Source organism: Notamacropus eugenii, chromosome 1 (assembly GCF_028372415.1).
Source record: "Notamacropus eugenii isolate mMacEug1 chromosome 1, mMacEug1.pri_v2, whole genome shotgun sequence".
Taxonomy (NCBI): domain Eukaryota; kingdom Metazoa; phylum Chordata; class Mammalia; order Diprotodontia; family Macropodidae; genus Notamacropus; species Notamacropus eugenii.
Window position 1 is genome coordinate 512,501,764 of NC_092872.1, and position 17,042 is coordinate 512,518,805.

The window sequence follows — 17,042 nt, forward strand, 5'->3', positions numbered from 1 at the left end:
AGCAACTTTTAAGAGATCAACAATCATTTTAATCAAATACATACATCATTCACTTAGTTCAGAGAAAAAAGTCAGCACCCTGAACTTCAGAGAAAATACAAACAGAGAAATAAAGACCAACAGACAGGGCTTCCAACTGTCTGACCATAAGCAATACATATATCACAGATCAATAGCAGATCCAACTGTCTGCACATACTAGTTACCAGACAGAGAGAAGCACCAGCATTTGGGTTTTCAAGGGGGTGGGGGGAAGGGCTCCTTAGCAGCTACCCAGGGTCTCCTCTGGCCAAACAAACACTTCCAATGAGTAAGCCCCCAAAACAAAACAAAACCTCAGAGTATATATGCACTTTTCAGAGCCAAAGGGTATCACAGCCCTTGAGAACCAGTGCCTCATTAGAAATTAACAAAAGGTTCGGGTCTTCCTACAAAACAAATCTCCCCAGTCAAACTTCCCTTAAAGGGCCCTTATTGGGTCAGGATGATCTTTAACTCTTATTAACTTAATTAAAATTACAGTTGCTTAGAGCACTGAGAAGTTGAGTGACTTACCAAGGGTCACACTGGCAACATGCAGCAAGAAGGGACTTGAGCAGAGATCTTCATAGTTTCATGGCCCCTTCTCTATCCACTAAACTACAGCTCAGCAAACTACGGCCAATGGACCAAATTTGGATCTATTGTCTGTTTTTCTTATGGCCCATAAACTAAGAAGTGAATAAAATAGAGGGCCTAGAGTCAGGAAGACCTGAGTTTAAATTAGGTCTCTGATATTTAGTAACTGTGTGACCCTAGGCAGAATACCATTTGCCACAATTTCCTCATTTGTAAAATGAGCTGGAGAAGGAACTGGCAAACCATTCCAGTATCTTTGGCAAGAAAACCACAAATGGGGTCATAAAGAGCCAGACATAATTGAAATGACTGGAAAATAGTAACTAAATTAGGAAGAGTTTTTACATGTTTAATAATGCTAATTCAATAGCATAACAATAATTTCAATTTATTGTTTAATAATAGGTGAGCTATAGTTCACCAACCTCTGAAACTACACTGTCCATCCAGAATGTTAAACAGAAGTATAGCAGAATAGCAAATTGCCCTAGGATTATTTTTATCCAAATTCCATTGAAAAAGGTGAGATTAATGAATGATAATAATAGTGGTAACATAAGGTACTTTAGAGTTTATCTCATTTAATCTTCACGACTGCCCTGTGACAGTTGAGTAGATACTTTTATTATCCCCAATTTTTAAAATGGGGAAATCTTTAAGACTCTAAGAAATAGATAAATCCATGATATAGACAGACAGAAAGACATAGATACATAGATAGTTGGATGGATAGATAGATAGATAGATAGATAGATAGATAGATAGATAGATAGATAAATAGATAGATAAACAAATCAACAGATAGAGTCAGATAGATGGGCAGAGAGACAGAGACAGAGAGAATATTTATATTCTGGCCACCATGCAAAGTTCTCAGAAACATACAAATATAATCAAGCTAAAGTATACCTGCCTTCAAAGGGCTTACATTCAAATGGGGAAAAAGACCTCCTAAAAGGGAGCTGGATAACATGTGTGACAGATGGCTCATAAATGTTGTAGAGGCCTGGTCTGGGCAGGATAAGACAAAATCTCAGTATCCAAGGACCAAAATCCAAGGTTGCTGTTGTGGTGGGGAGGAGAAGCAGAGATGAAGACAAGGAAGCATGCTACAAAGATGGCTTTGTTTCTGTGACAGAAGATGAAAGCTCACTTATCAAAGCTCAGTAGTCCCAGGGGCAGAGTTCAAGTTTGGAGGAGGTAACGGTGATGATGATGATGATAATGAGAACATACAGACAATATGGTGAGGAAATTACTGGTTAAATAATGTTTATAAAGTCAAGTAAGCAAGGTCTGAGGAGGAAATTAAACCCCACTCTGGTCTTCTGGTCTTTGCACCAGGAAATGCTATTTACATACAGCTAGGGAACCATGAGAGAAGTGAACACTGCAACTTTTTATTTTTCTGCAGAAAGCAAATTAAGCACAAGAAGAGTTCCACACACCATTCAGAGACTTCCTGCCCCTTTCTCCTCTCCTTAGGCAAATCTATTTTTCACTGAGATAAAAATGACAATTAAAAATTAACTAAACCACCTGGAGATCTTGTGTTCATGTGTCTTCCTGACAGCAATAGGAGGAGCAGAGTTCATTTGGGAAGAAACTGGAGCTCATTAGAAGCTGAGCTTGCCTCACTTCGAAAGGAAAATTACTACTCATTTCAAGCCTGTGTGTTCCAAGTCAAGAACCTTCCAACAAACCTGGAAAGCATTCATTTATTTCCTTTCTCAGCAGTTCAAGCTGTACCTTGACAATGAACTTCACTTTTTGCTAAGCACTCAATTGAGAGTCCTTCCTTGTTTTAATTGCTGCAGTCCTTTTTATTTTTTTTTAATTTTATGAAAAGGGACTCTATGTATATTCCAAAGCCAAAAAGCTAATGGTTTAACTCTCCCTGGATTTTATTTGCAAGCCCCCTTTCCTTCAACATCAATGTCATTCTACTGCCAGAGGAATCTTTCTAAACATTTTTGTCACCCACCTAGATTTATTAGTTTCATGAGACAGTTGATTCTTCCCCACAATGTGGAGAATTTTGATATATTAATATACAATCTGGAGAAGACTTCTTCTTTATGTGAAAAATGAAACCATTTTTCTGATTCCACCAGAGTCAACACTTGAGATTTTTTTAAAATTGTTTCCACGTACCTCTGCCCACTTCTTTGCAGAGATAGAGTATTATGGGTGTGGACACTGTATGTAATATTAGACCTTTTCAATATGTTCGTTAGTTTTGCTGAGCTGTTTTTTTCCCTTCTTTTTACTATTTGTTATAAGAATCCCTGATAGGCAAGGATGAGGAGTGGGGGAATACATTGAGAAATGTAGGTGATCTAAAAATAAGAGACGTGTGTGTGTGTGTGTGTGTGTGTGTGTAATTTTATTTATAGATTATCTATAATTATATATTATTTATTTATTTGCTTCAAAGTTCCAGATGAAGCAAGATCTTAACTTATGAGATTCTAGAGTTAGAAGAAACCTTGGAAGTAATCTAGTCACACTCTCATTTCACAAAAGAGGAAAACTGAAGCCCAGGGAGGAAAAGTGACTTATCCAAGGTCACATGGTTATTAAAAGGCAGGGACAAGATTTGAACCTGTCTTCTTACTCAAATTCCAGCTTTCTTTCCATTGTGTGATGTTCCCTTTCTGCACTTGGAATACATTTTAAAACCCATTTTCCAAAAGCCATTATTTTCATGTCTCTTGTCTCCAAAGTAGATCACAAAATGATAGGCCATCTGTAAAAGTGAAGCATTTGTTTTCAGAAGAGAATGATCACTGGTCCCTGCACAGGTACTTATGCAGCTAATGACCTGAAGACGGAAGTGTAATTAAAGCCTTTCACTCTAGGGATACAAGCTAATATCTTTTTCTGTCTCTTCATTTATGTTCTGCTCATTAAAGCCTTACAGACCATTGGCTCATTAATAATTGTGGAATGCAAATGCCATGATGTATAGTCGGTTTAATATATTACCTCACTCATGAAAGGCTTCTAATACAAGGGTGACAAAGTGTACTACAGTTGTAACCATGGTGTTCCTGTCAATAAGAAAAGTCAGACAGAGAGAAAGTCATTTTAAAGTTAGTTCAGGTATTTGTCATTTGTATGTCATATTCAGTCTTCTTGACATACGGTACAGTTAAATAATGAATGTGGACTGGGTTGGTCAGCAACAAAATGTTGTGGGTCCACAAATATTACACTGCATTGGGTCATGGAAAGAACATTGGATTTGGAGTCAAACAAACTCACTTTTAATCCTACTTCTGCCCTTTACTGCCTTGTATATAGAATCTTGGGCAGTCACTTAATCTGTCTGGGTCTCAGTTTACTCATCTGTAAAATGAGGAAATGTGCCTAGCTGACCTCTAAACTCCCTTCTATCTCTAAACCTATTAATACATTCTTAAAGGATCTTATTTGATTATGTATGTCTCCAATGTCTAACACAGTAGGCATTGTACAACACAGTACACACATGGTAGGTACTTAATAAATGCTCGTTGAATGATTATTTGATTGATTATTGAATACAGAATCACATTAGAGGGCATGATAAAGGTTTTCTAAGTCCCCTATGAACTCCATGGAGATAGGCTATTATATCTGGGGCTTTCAAATATGACCCTAGAGGGATAAGGCTGAATCTCAAAACAATTTCAGATAAGTAGTTATAGATATGCATCATTATGATCATTTGAGAGGGAAGGATGTAGTTTCCAATAGCAACCAACTACAACAGTGCACAGGCTCACACATGTGCACACACTCACATGCATGTGCACACACTCACACGCATGTGCACACACACATGTGCTATAGGAAAAAGGTACAAAGATATCAACAGTTGTCTGCCCTCAGTGACTGCCTCCTCATTAATCAGCCAAATACCCAGTAAAGGGAGACTCCTGGGGATAACAATACAGTATACAAGTACCTTTCTCTGAACTCTAAGTCTTAAAGTTTCTCTGCTAATATTGCTCAAAAACAGTAGAAATATGAAGAGTTTACATCCACCAGCAATAGATTATCACTTTTTCTATTCCTTAAATATCTCAACTAAACACTGACTCTACATGCTGAAATGGTAGAAAAATCCTTTGCTACACAGGTCACCTGCAACCTACAACTGCCCTGGTTTCCTCCTACTTGTTGTGTGAATGTGGGAAATGGTCTTAGTGGTCAATTTTCCCAAAAACCTTCTAAGGAGACGGCATCAGGGCCAAATGACTCAGACTAAGGCAGAAACTATTAAAGAAAGGCCATCATCACAGTGTCACATTACAGTATTTCCAAAGTACTTTGTGTACTTCTGGGCTTTCTTTAACTGCTCCTTAACCTCTTCTTAACTCTCATCACAATGTTAATTCAGACTGAGTTTCCAAAAAGGAAATCTCAGTTTATTTTCAGACAACAATTGTCTAGCCCCAACCCATCCAGGCTTGTGCAAAGGATATGATCCTCTCCAGGTTCAGTTACTGTGCTGCATTGCTGTCCTCACCTCTCATACATTCTGACAAGGACTCTAGTATATGAAATTCTGGTGTTCTCCCTACTATTTGACTATGTGACTCACCAGGTCACAACAATCTTCAGTACTCATTTACCAAAGATCAGGGAAGAAGAGACACAATAGAGAAAAAAACAAGAACAGGGCTATGTGCTCATGAGCTTTGGTCCATGTAAGTGGGGGCATGGCCCCTCCCCTATCCAGAGACCCCACAACAGCTTCAGTTCCTGACAAGTGACTGCCGTCTTTTGTCTTCTGTTCATTTCAGACTCAGCAGCCAATTGAAGAGTCTTTACCAAGTTGTCAAGAAAAAAATGAATGTGTTTAGTATGTGCTAAGTACAGGAAATACAAAGAAGGGCAACATCAGTCCTTGCCTTGGAGGAGCTAACTTTTTAATGGGAGAGACAACATGTCAACAACTACACACATATATATATGTGTGTGTGTGTGTGTGTGTGTGTGTGTCTATATATATGTATATATATACAGGTGTGTATATGTATATGTATATATATATATATATATACATATACACATAGTATAAATTAGAGGCAAGAGGACTGCAAATCATCATAGAATGCAGGCTTATCCTTCAAAACCCACATATGGGGTTGCATGAAGCCAAGCATATAGCACATACAAATTAGGGCTGGGTTCTCATTGGCCAGGCTTTTATTACTTTCATTTGTTCCTAAATTTCACATCTTTGTGTCTTAGTATATGAGCTACTTGCCTGGCTTTATATCATCTGCAAACTTGAAAAATAGATCCAAGTCATGGATTAAAAAAAAAAGAAAGGAAACAGTACAGCACTCTTCAGAACATTTCCTTCCAAATTGACATTGTGACATGAATTTATTTTGTCTTACTATTATATATGTATAATAGATTTTGTTTTTTCTTGCTTTCTCAATGGAAATGGTGGAGAGAATTCAGACCTGAAAAGAAAAGAAAATCCATTTTTATTGTTATAATAACTTCAACTTATAAAATTTTATGACTTTTTAAAATGTGTCTTTTTCCCCATCATGTACTTTCAATAAGCATGTGAACAGCAGGAGCATCTACATCTACCCAAAATTTCAGTGACCAACCAACAAAATGCCAAATGACAACTCAGCAGTTTTCATTTCATACTTTTAATACAATGTTAATTCCATTCTGATCATAAACCTGTTTAGTTCCATCTCTAAAACACTTTGCAAAACCCAGTGTTGATTAATAAATTAGTTAAGTTTGGCACAGAGCTGTGTTTTCTTATGTGTGATGGTCTGGGACCCAATTTTGATCATGGTGATGGAGAAGTAAAAGTGACAGGTCTTATACTGTAAGAAATGAGTCATGTGTCCTATAAGATTGTGTCTGGTGACTAACATGTATGGCAGATAACATACTCCTTGATATATCTCCTCAAGACATTTTTTTGTTTTTGTTGGAATCTTCCTTGGATTACACATTGGTACCATCTATGGAACCACTAGTGCCCAGTCAACCAATAAAAGTGCCAGGAAATGTTTAGACTGGCGATTTAATAGAAGTTGATGGAAAAACATTTTCTTCATTCCTACCCTAACAACCTGTGGAGATTTCATGACAAATTTCTTTTTTCCTCCAGCAACCATATCTGGATTCTTTACCCACATTATGTTGAATACTCAATTCAGCAATTTATCACATGTACAGTTTCTTTCCCTGCCTGCCCATGCATCTCCAGTCTGGTTGCTGAAGGAAATTCCATCATCCTTTTCGCTGTCTTCATTTTATAAATTTTCGTCTTTCTCTAGTATTTTATCTTCATCTGGAAAACTGGACATTCCTCTTTTCCTTCTTTTTTATCACCAAGCATGATGTCAAAGTCATCTGATTCTGTTGGTTCTTGCACCTCATTTTTAATCTCTAGGTCTTTTATACCTCCTTAAGCCTCATCAATGTCAAATATTGTTTTTTCCTCTTTTTTCTTTTGATTGAAAAGTCATCCAGATCATCAAAAGCATCTTCCTACCATCCCTTTCATCAGCTTCTATATCTCTGTCCTCTATTAGCTTTGGTTCAGTTTTCTTTTGTTTCCTAGTGTTGTGTTTCTTCTGTCTGTGTATCTCCTTCACCCATCATAAAAGGTAGCTCCTTCTTCTTCTCCTTCTCCCTCTCCCTCTCCCTAAGGTTATTTGGCATGACCTGTTCTTAATTCATCTTTATTTGCCAAACACTTATTAAGTACTGGCCAAAAAAGAAAATAAAGTTTGTCTAGCATGACCTATTCTTGATAAAACAATGCTGGTTGTTCATAACTCCTATTTCCCTTACTAGATATTCATGAACTATTACTTTAATAATACATTTTAGAGTTTTGACAAGAGTTAGAGTGAAACTTATCTGGCCTATCGTTTACAATGTTCATTTTCTTACCTTTCTGGAAAGACAAGACATTTGCTTTTCTCCAGTCCTGAATTAATATTATGTCCTCCATGATATTTCAAAGATCACAGACAGTGGCACAGCCATCACACCTGCCAATTCAGTAGTTCATCTGTGACGCTAGTGACCAACTCATTGGAGGTGACTTGAATCCATTCAATGCTCTCTTATTATTACCCACTTATCTCTACTATTCACTCTTTTCAGCCCTTACTAGTCCAAAGATCATTTTCTGTAAAAAACAGAAGTAAAATAAAAATTGAATAGCTTTACCTTCTCTGATATTGTTTAGAATTACCCCAACTGCCTCCAGGAGCAGTCCTAGGTTTTTTTTATCCTCCCCTTGTTTCCCAAAACAACTAAAGTACATGTTTTTTCATATTTAGTTTTCCACACACATTCACATATGTACCACATACACACACACATCTTATTCTGAACTTTAATATTCCTGAAATTATTCTTACAGGATCAGGTTATCCTTTTGTCTTCATCCTCCATTACCTAATCTTGTTTCTAGAATGTGTGTAGCATGTCTTTTTAAAAATCAAAGTAAGCTGATGAGTCCCCTTTACATTCACATCTGTCTCTTTGACAGTTCTCTTCTTCCATATTAGAATTCTATTTCTATATGTGTCTTGGGAATCTTATTCTTGAGACCTTCTCTCCCTTGTGAATTGACTTCTATGATAAAATTTTATTTCATCAGATCATATCCTTCCTTCCTCTGAATTTTTGAGACCTCCCTTCCCCAATTATATTGTCCAAGTCAGAAAATCGCCAGTTTTCCTCCTTTTTCCAGTTACAAATTCTAAGATGATACTTTCTCCCAAGTCTCCCATCATTTCCACTCAGAAACCAGTTTCTCTTTATTGATGAAGTTTCTCTACTTTCTGAAGAATGAAATTACCATTAATTCAAGTCAAGATATTACTGGCTGCTCTGCTTTTGACAAAAAGAGGACTCCAGCAGATGCATGGAGAATCAAGGCCCCCTGTTAATATCATATCATTTCTCCATGCCAGACTTGTGTTCTGTTTCCCAAACCCCTCATCTGTTTTCTCTTTTGGTGCAGAGGCTCTTTAGCATATTTGGATGGCAATATCCATTCTGTCTTGATTTCCATTGGCTCCTACCTAAATATCCTCCACTAAGCTTCCCCTCTCTGGTTCCTAGATTTCCTCACGTAAGTATATCTTCTTAAAACGTAATGTTATTATACCACTTCTTTTAACTATCCTGTACCTTTTGAAGATACCTCTCAATAGCCATATGGCTGACAAATCTCATCTTATCACATCACTATGATAACTATGAGGTCAAATCTGTTTCTTTGCATTATTTTGGATATTAATGTGTAAAGATTTGAAGCCATGGGTTTTGTTGCTGGTGTTTTTCTTGGATTTTGTTTCTTGTGGGATTTTATCTTATCTTATCCAGTTCCAAACCTTCACCTCACTTCTCAGAAATCTCCAGATGGGGTTGTTATGTGTACTCCTCCCTCACCCTTTCAAGCACCACTTTATATGTTGTCTGCTTCCCATTAGAATATTGAGGACTATGAATGGCTTGCTTGTATTGGCATTCGCAGCATGTAATACAGTGCCTGACACATAATGAGTCCTTAATAAACACTTTATCTATCTAGCTGTCTGTCTATCTAGTTAGCTTCTAGCTATCATCCATAAATCTATCCATTTCTATGTTTATTCCAACAGTGCATTACTGCAGTGTAACTATTCTTTATGATACCTCCTTTGGAAGAAATGCATAGGAAGTTTCCATTTAAAGTTCTTTTTAGTTATGAAGGATAGAGACTGGACCTGGGATTTCATGGATATGGGAATTCTTCATTGTGGAAATTCCCATAGCCAATGCAGGTCAGCACCTTCTCTGCAATGCACAGTCTTAGAGAGCTGCCTAGAAGGAAGAGAGGTGAAGGGACTTGCTTAGAATCACAAATCCAGTATGTGTCAGAGCCAGGACTGGAATCTTTTTTTCTGTCCCTCCCTCTTCTGGCTCTCTGTCCATCATGCCCCACTGCCTTTCAAAATTTCATGCAGATATTTACAAGCCTTTGTTAAGTGCATTCCAACCCTAGACAGGAAATCATCATTCTAATATTTAAAATTGTAGTAGTTCAATAATCTGAATTCCATTCCCAGATACTTTTTTTCTTAATCAGTTCTCCACTTTCCAAATTTTTGTCTTTGAAATCCCTTGCCTTCAATCAGTAACAGAGCTGAAAACATCTCCTATGCCTCTCTCTTCTAACTTGAAATCTAATAAGGTCTTCAGTTTCTGATCTGAGACCATAACCTTTAGCAATGCTTTCTAGAGTCTTTGCAGAAGTGTCATTTGTGACCACTTGAATCAGCAGAAATGAATAATAATAATTTACTATGATGAATTCTATAAGATTCTCTGTAACATCTGGATTTGTGCCCCAAGAAAATAGAAGTTTTTTTTTCTGTTATTACAGGTGTCTCAGGACCCTCTGCAGGGAGTTATCATCTGCCACAGGTTGTCTCACCTTTCTCCAGTCCTTACTGAATGACGTCTCACTTGCTAGCCCCTGGGAACTTACATCATCCTCATTCATTGGAAAATAAGCAGCTACTTCATCCTAAGAGGGTTCAGCGTCCTTGTTTTGAAGGAAAAGCCTTTTGTCAGCTCTAAGCCTTTAGTAGTCTCAAGCTTTTCGGAGGGTTTGGGATAGTCAGAATAGGCTTCATGGAGGAGATGAGATTTGAGCTAAGCTTGGAAGGATGGGAAAGGGTTAGAATAAAGGAGAAATTTGCTACAAGCAAAGTGGAATGTAGGGGAAAATTCACTTTATGTTATTGAGGAGAAGAGAAGTTTAACTGTTAACAGAGTTTGAATAGAGGAGCAAGACATGGAAGACAAAAATGGAGTTTTACTCTACTTAGAGATAACCATTTATCCAAAGAGTAATATTACTGACCCCTGAAATTTATCCAAGGGGAGTTAGAAGATAGACCAATGACTGTAAGATTCTAAGTACAGCAAATTGTTTTGGACTCTGTGTTTATCTCAAAGTCACTCATTCTCCCAATACTAAACTTTTTTGTCTGACCCAGATTGAATCTCTTGGTTTGATCTTCACATCTGTTGATCTCAGCTCACACTTCTGATCTATATTTTACCTGCCTCTGCCACCTAGCTTAACAATTCATCACTTTAGTAATTCCAACCCAACACTTCTGGATCATCCTTGAGTAGCCATTATCTTTACTTCCACTCAAGCCAGAGCCACAGATAACCCTGAATCCTAGTCTATGGTTGACCTTAACTCCAGCCCCCATGTAGGATCAGGGGTGTGTGTGGTGTCCAGGAGGACTGGCACCTCTGGTGGGAGGGCTTGCCAAGCTCATCTACCTTTGGTGTCCACCTGATTCACCTAACTTTTACCTGTGGCTCTAAGAAGCTTTAACATATACAATAGTCACACCCATGCAAATTCTCTTGGCAGATAAGCTAAACCAGGTTGAGGATAACTAAAAGGTATCAAACCTGTTGGTGAGTTAGAGGGATGTCTACACCAAGCATGTGAACACTTCCCTCAGCAGAATGGGTGGATGAGAATAGTTTGTTCCAATGGTCATGAAGGTGGCTGAAGTAGGGACAATGGAGCACTTAGAGTTTTGTCAGGCATCAAAGATGCCAGGATTATCCACTGCATCCTGGCCTATCATCAGTTGTCCTAACTTTTGTCCTGCCACTGGATTTCAATGACTCAAGAGGAGAGAGTAAGGCCAACAACTCTGTGCAACTGCCTCACTTAAATCCAGTTCACAGACAGGTCAAGACATCACCTGTGATTTCAACAACAACAGGGTTGGGGACAAGAGAATGTTATAATATACAATGTTCGTATTATTGAGATCCTTGAATACCAGGGTTACTTGGGCCTCACTGAGATGCATTGACCACTAAGGTGAGAACAGGTAAAGGAAGTACCCAGTATCATGTAAAACACATCGGCTACTCCATCTCCCATCTCTCTGTTTTTTATTGTCTATTCTCCATGCCTGGAATGTTTTCTCTCCCCATTTTTTGTCTTAGAATTCTTGGCTTCCTTAAGACTTAGGTCAAATGCCACTTTTTATGGGTTCCTTTCCTAATAGGTAGTGCCTTCCCTGCTAAAGTTATCTTCAATCTACTCTATGTAAATGTGGACTTGTTTATAGACATGTCATTGTCTTTTCCATTAGGATGCAATGTTCTTGAGATCAAGGATTGTTTTTGTCTTTCATTGTACCCATAAGAATAAACACACACACACACAACTACAAAGTGCTGTTATAAAAATACTGATCTAAATAACTGGAAAAATATCAGTTATGAGTAGCATATTTCAATATAATAAAAATGACAATATTACCAAAATCAATCAATTTATCCAATAAAATCTCAATCTAACTACCAAAGAGTTACTTTGTAGAACTAGAAAAAAATAAGAACAAAATTCATATGGAGGCCAAACAAAGATCAAGAACCTCAAGGGAAATAATTTTTAAAAGTGGGAAAGAAGGAGGCCTAGCAGTGCCAAATCTCAAATCATACTACAAAGCAATAATTCTCAAAACAACTCACTATTGGTTTAAAAAAAAAGAACCATCACTGGGACAGATTAGACATACAACATACTGAAGTAAACAAATCTAGAAGCCTAGTGCACAATAAATAAAAAGATTCTAGCTACTGGGTTAAGGACTAACTATTTGATAAAAATATCTGAGAAAACTGGACAACATCATGAAAGAAATTGTATTTAGGCCAATTTTCTGGTCAATATATCTTTCTTCATGCTAAGATAAGTTCAAAATAGAAATATGATCAACATGTAAAAGATCACATCATAAACAAATTAGAGAAATATGGAAAAATAGTCATCAGATCTATGAATAGAAGAAAAGTTCATTATCAAACAAGGGATAGAGAGGATGACAGATGATAAATGAATCATTTGGATTACATAAAATTAAAAAGTTTTTGCACAAATGTCATGAAGTTAAGACTTAAAAGGTAACAATTGACTGGGGGGGGAGGATGTGGAACTCTTCACAGCAGGTTTCCCTGATTCAGGTCCTATTTACAAAATATATAAGGAACTGACTCAAGTTTATAAGAATAAGAGTCATTCCCCACTTGATAAGTGGTCATAAGATATGAATAAGCATTTTAAGTAAAGAAATCTATGTGAAAAAATTGCTCCAAATCGCTAATATTTAGAGAAATGAAGATGAAAACAGTTCTGAGGTTCTACCTTATAGCCATCAACTGAACAAAGATAACAAAAGGTAAATGTCAAATGTTGGAGGGGCTGCGGGGATAAAAAAAAGCAGGCACATTCATGCATTGTAGGTCAATTTTTGAATGGTTCCAAACATTCTATGAAGCACTTTAGAACTACACACACACACACACACACACACACACACACACACACACTCACACACACACAAAACTATTAACTAGTGCATTTCCTTCAAGCTATCTATACCACTGCTATAAGCCTAAACCCAAAAGAGACTAAAGAAAAATGAAAATGCCTTATATGTACAAAATATTTTTAGCAGCTCTTTTTTGTGGTAGCAAAAAACAAAATAATGGATATCCATCAATTGGGGAATGGCTGAACAAATTGTGGTATGTGATTGTGAGGGAATACTATTATGCAGTATGAAATGAGGAAATGGGTAATTCCAAAGAGAGATTGGAAGACTTATCTGAACTGATGCAGAATGAAGACCAGAATAACAATTTATACCATTTTAATTTTTAAATTTTAAAATAAACAGCTTTGAAGACTTTTATAAACTGATGAAGAGTAAAATGCATAGACCCAGTAGAATAATTTATATAGTAACAACACCATAAAGACAAACAACTTTGAAAGTTGTAAGAAGTCTCATTGTTAATAATGAACATCCATTACTCCAAAGGACCAATGATATAACATGCTATTGACCTCCTGGCAGAGAAGTAATAGAATCAGGGTACAGAATGAGACAAATATTTTTTGAATATGGCCAACGAGGAAATTTATTTTAATTGACTATGTATATTGGTTACAAAGAATTTGTTCTCTCCACCTCTCAGCCATGGAATGGGATAAAAATGGGGAAAGAAAATAAATATCTATTAATTAAAAAATAGAGCTCTCATTTATTAAAGAAAATGCTTCTCACCATTAAGCATGGTGTGTGGTACATAATACAACCTAATAAATGTTTATTGATTGATTCATTAATTTCTTTGATTTACTTTTTCTGGCTAATGGACAATAATGACAAGGCATTCAAGTAGAGGATTGAAAGGCAGAAAAAAAGATCTTCTACTGCAATGACAGAAAATTCTGAGCACTTTAACATCTTTATACTTCCTGAAATTTCAGCCTATGTTTTTATGTTGATAGTATGTAATGAAAAATGTCTGACTCACCTCATTTTCATGCCAGTCTTTTTCTCAGTAATTTAAACTACTTTAAATTATGATCATGCATTTATAATTACTATGGCAAAAAAAAAGTTAATTAACAAGGCACCTAATCATCCTTTCTGAGCCCTAGTATATCAACTTTGGGTGTCATTTTCATTAATATACTCCAGTATTTATATTTCTCAAGACTGGAAAAGTACCATTAATGGACTGGAGAAGAAGAGATAATTTTCCAACTGAATAGTGTCTAGATGATAAAGTGCTCAGACTCTGGTAACAAACGAATGTAGCAACCTTTAAATTCTTTCCATATAGACAAATGAATGTATTTTTCATAATAATATTGCTGCAGGTCTTGACAGGCTAGTGGATCATGGTGACTTTTTCTGTATGAGTCAGATTTACAATACTACATTGAAAAGAGAAAGATATGAAATGACAAGTCAATAAACAAGCTGAAATAATAGTGCTTGCATCACATCATGAGTATGCTGCCAGCCCACAGATCATTCCAAAAATCATCATAGACAAATCTATTATAAGGCTGCTAGGAATTGCTACTGGATACAATGAGTTCTGGTCTCATCTGATTCCCATTAGCAATGTGTAAAGGAGACTTTCCAGCCCCTAACTCAAAGATGAACATCTTACTTTCCATTGCAGTGGTGCTGACATTTAAATCTGTTGCTCACATCACAGTCCCATCCTAATTACAAAATCTCTTGTGCTCATTTCGTTTAAGTCTTAATTACATGTTTAATCACAAGAGTTACAAACTACTCATGGTAAGACAGATGGAAAAATCAGTGCAATAGAAAACAAACAACCAAAACCATCATCTCATGGAGGCACATGGTATACTACACAAAGCACTGAATTTGAAGTCAGAGCCCATGGACCTCAGCTTCTTCCTCTGTAAAATGAGGAACTTAGACTAGATTTCCACCGAGGAGGCTTGAAGATGAAAACATGGACCTAATCCAGAGAAAATGGAGGCTAACAATATATTTCTTTTTACCATCTCCTCTGCATTTCTCATCAAGAAAAACCTAATACGTCTTTTCATTAAGGCTATGAAAAAAACTGAAATTAAATTCAAATAAAGGCAACTTAAGCAGAAGGCCATTAATTCCAAGGGTTTCCCAAAAGGGCGATTTACTTAAGTTTATAACCTCCTAAAAGGAGAATGAAGTTATTAATGGTATTTTTAAAAAATCCTACCACACTGCAATTGTCTCATCTTCCACCTCTTATCAATTCTAATGTTTCTAGACTGTGGACCTAAATATTTTACACTACACCAAAACTCAAGCAAGAAAATACTATTTTCTGACCTTTCATTTTGCTGGGATTTCTTTTATATTTTTTTCATGATATTATCAATAAAGTCCTCCTCCAAATCCTCTTCACAGTGTGGAGCTGATCCTTGGTTCCTGAAGATTTGTGACATTAAAGAGCAAATTTGTCAGGTCCTAAGAAGCTGAAAAGGCTTCAGGGATAGTTGTGGTGATGGATCTTATGTCTGCTGTCTAAGGACCAGCCTGCATGAGTTCTGAGAAGCTTATCATTAAGTTGGCTACCACGTGTTGAATTTTTCAGCCGCAGCAACTCAGAAGGCATAGGTGTATGGTGGGATTAGTGAGTGATCTCCATCAGTGGAGAGAATCTTCACACCAACAAAACTACAGATACCTCAAGTACTAAAGTATAATAACATTGTGATGTAGTTTCAAAATATATTATCATCCTTATTATTTTTTCTCAGGCTATGTAAAAATTCCAAGGTTGATATTCTTTGGTAAGAAACTGCCTTCAGAGCATATTCTTAGTACTCAAATGGATTTGAGATTTCCTCAATTTAGTTCTTTCCAAAGATTCATATTGCAATCCATCCATGCTTTCCTGTACTGTGTAACTTGCCCATAGCCTCCCATACATTCCCCACAGAGGGTCCACCTGACACATTAGAGGCCATTCTCTTATCATTGAAAGGATACCAGTGGAATACTTGGTTTGTTTGCTTTCAGAATCTACAGTGAACACATTTTCACTAGTGGTCCCCTCTGCCTAGAATGTTTTCCCTCTTGATCTCTGACTCTTGGCTTCCCTAGCTTCTTTCAAGTCCCAGCTAAAAATCCTACTTTCTAGAGGAAGTCATTCCTGCTCCCTCTTAATTCTCATGTCTCTCCTCTGTTAATCATTTCCAATTTGTGCTGTATATAGTTTGTACATAATTATTTGCCTATATTCTCACTCATTAGATTATGAGTTCCTGGAGAGCAAGGACTGCCTTTTACCTTTATATCCCTAGTGCTTATCCCTACATGCTTGGCACATAGTAAGAATCTAATAGATATTTACTGACTAAATGGAAGAAATAAACTTCACTCAGTATTTTTGTTTTAAATCTGTCAAATTCATTTTGTTAGAATTATAAGCCATGGCAAAGAGAAGACAAGTTGATCCACAAGTTTGCCTCTGTTAGCTAAGTGGGCTCTAATTAAAAGCAATTTCCACACATAATATAAAGTATGGTATATAGAAATAGTATACATAACATAAAATGAGGAAGTAAAATCAAAGGTAGTTAGATTGGATCATGAACTACTACAAAACATGTGTACACACATACGTATACAGAAAGAAAAAATTCATAATTTCATAATACTTGATATAAGAAGGCAAAAGAACAGAGTACTCAGTTCTCAGATTATACAACCTTGTTTGTCATAGTGATAATACAAACTGATAAGAACATTTCATGAAATCTATGTTAGTGATTTATATTCATAAAGGGCCTAACAGATACTTCGTCAAATTGCATTCTTTTGAAATAACATTCATTATTTAAGCAAGAGATCCCCTGGGTCCTTAGACTTCTATACAACTTGTTAAAATTAAATCTTTCTCTCACATGAGGTAGTCCAAATCACACAGACATAAATGCATGTATGTGTCAACAAGTTTCTTCTATATCAACATCCCCCCAAAATATTGAACATTCTGTTATAATTATC

General features: G+C 36.5%; 1 long non-coding RNA gene and 1 pseudogene across 1 annotated transcript in view; both read right to left on the minus strand.

Annotated features, from left to right (window-relative positions):
- Positions 1–5,981: 5,981 nt before the first annotated feature.
- The window catches only part of LOC140527209 (uncharacterized), a 53,937-nt gene continuing 42,876 nt past the window's right edge, over positions 5,982–17,042 (minus strand). Inside the window, exons 2-3 of the long non-coding RNA XR_011974720.1 lie at positions 7,552–7,792; positions 5,982–6,083 (exon numbers count right to left, since the gene is read on the minus strand). This is a non-coding gene — a long non-coding RNA (uncharacterized lncRNA). The remainder of the gene's footprint in view (positions 6,084–7,551; positions 7,793–17,042) is intronic.
- Positions 6,372–7,317, minus strand: LOC140529701 (eukaryotic translation initiation factor 2 subunit 2 pseudogene; annotated as a pseudogene).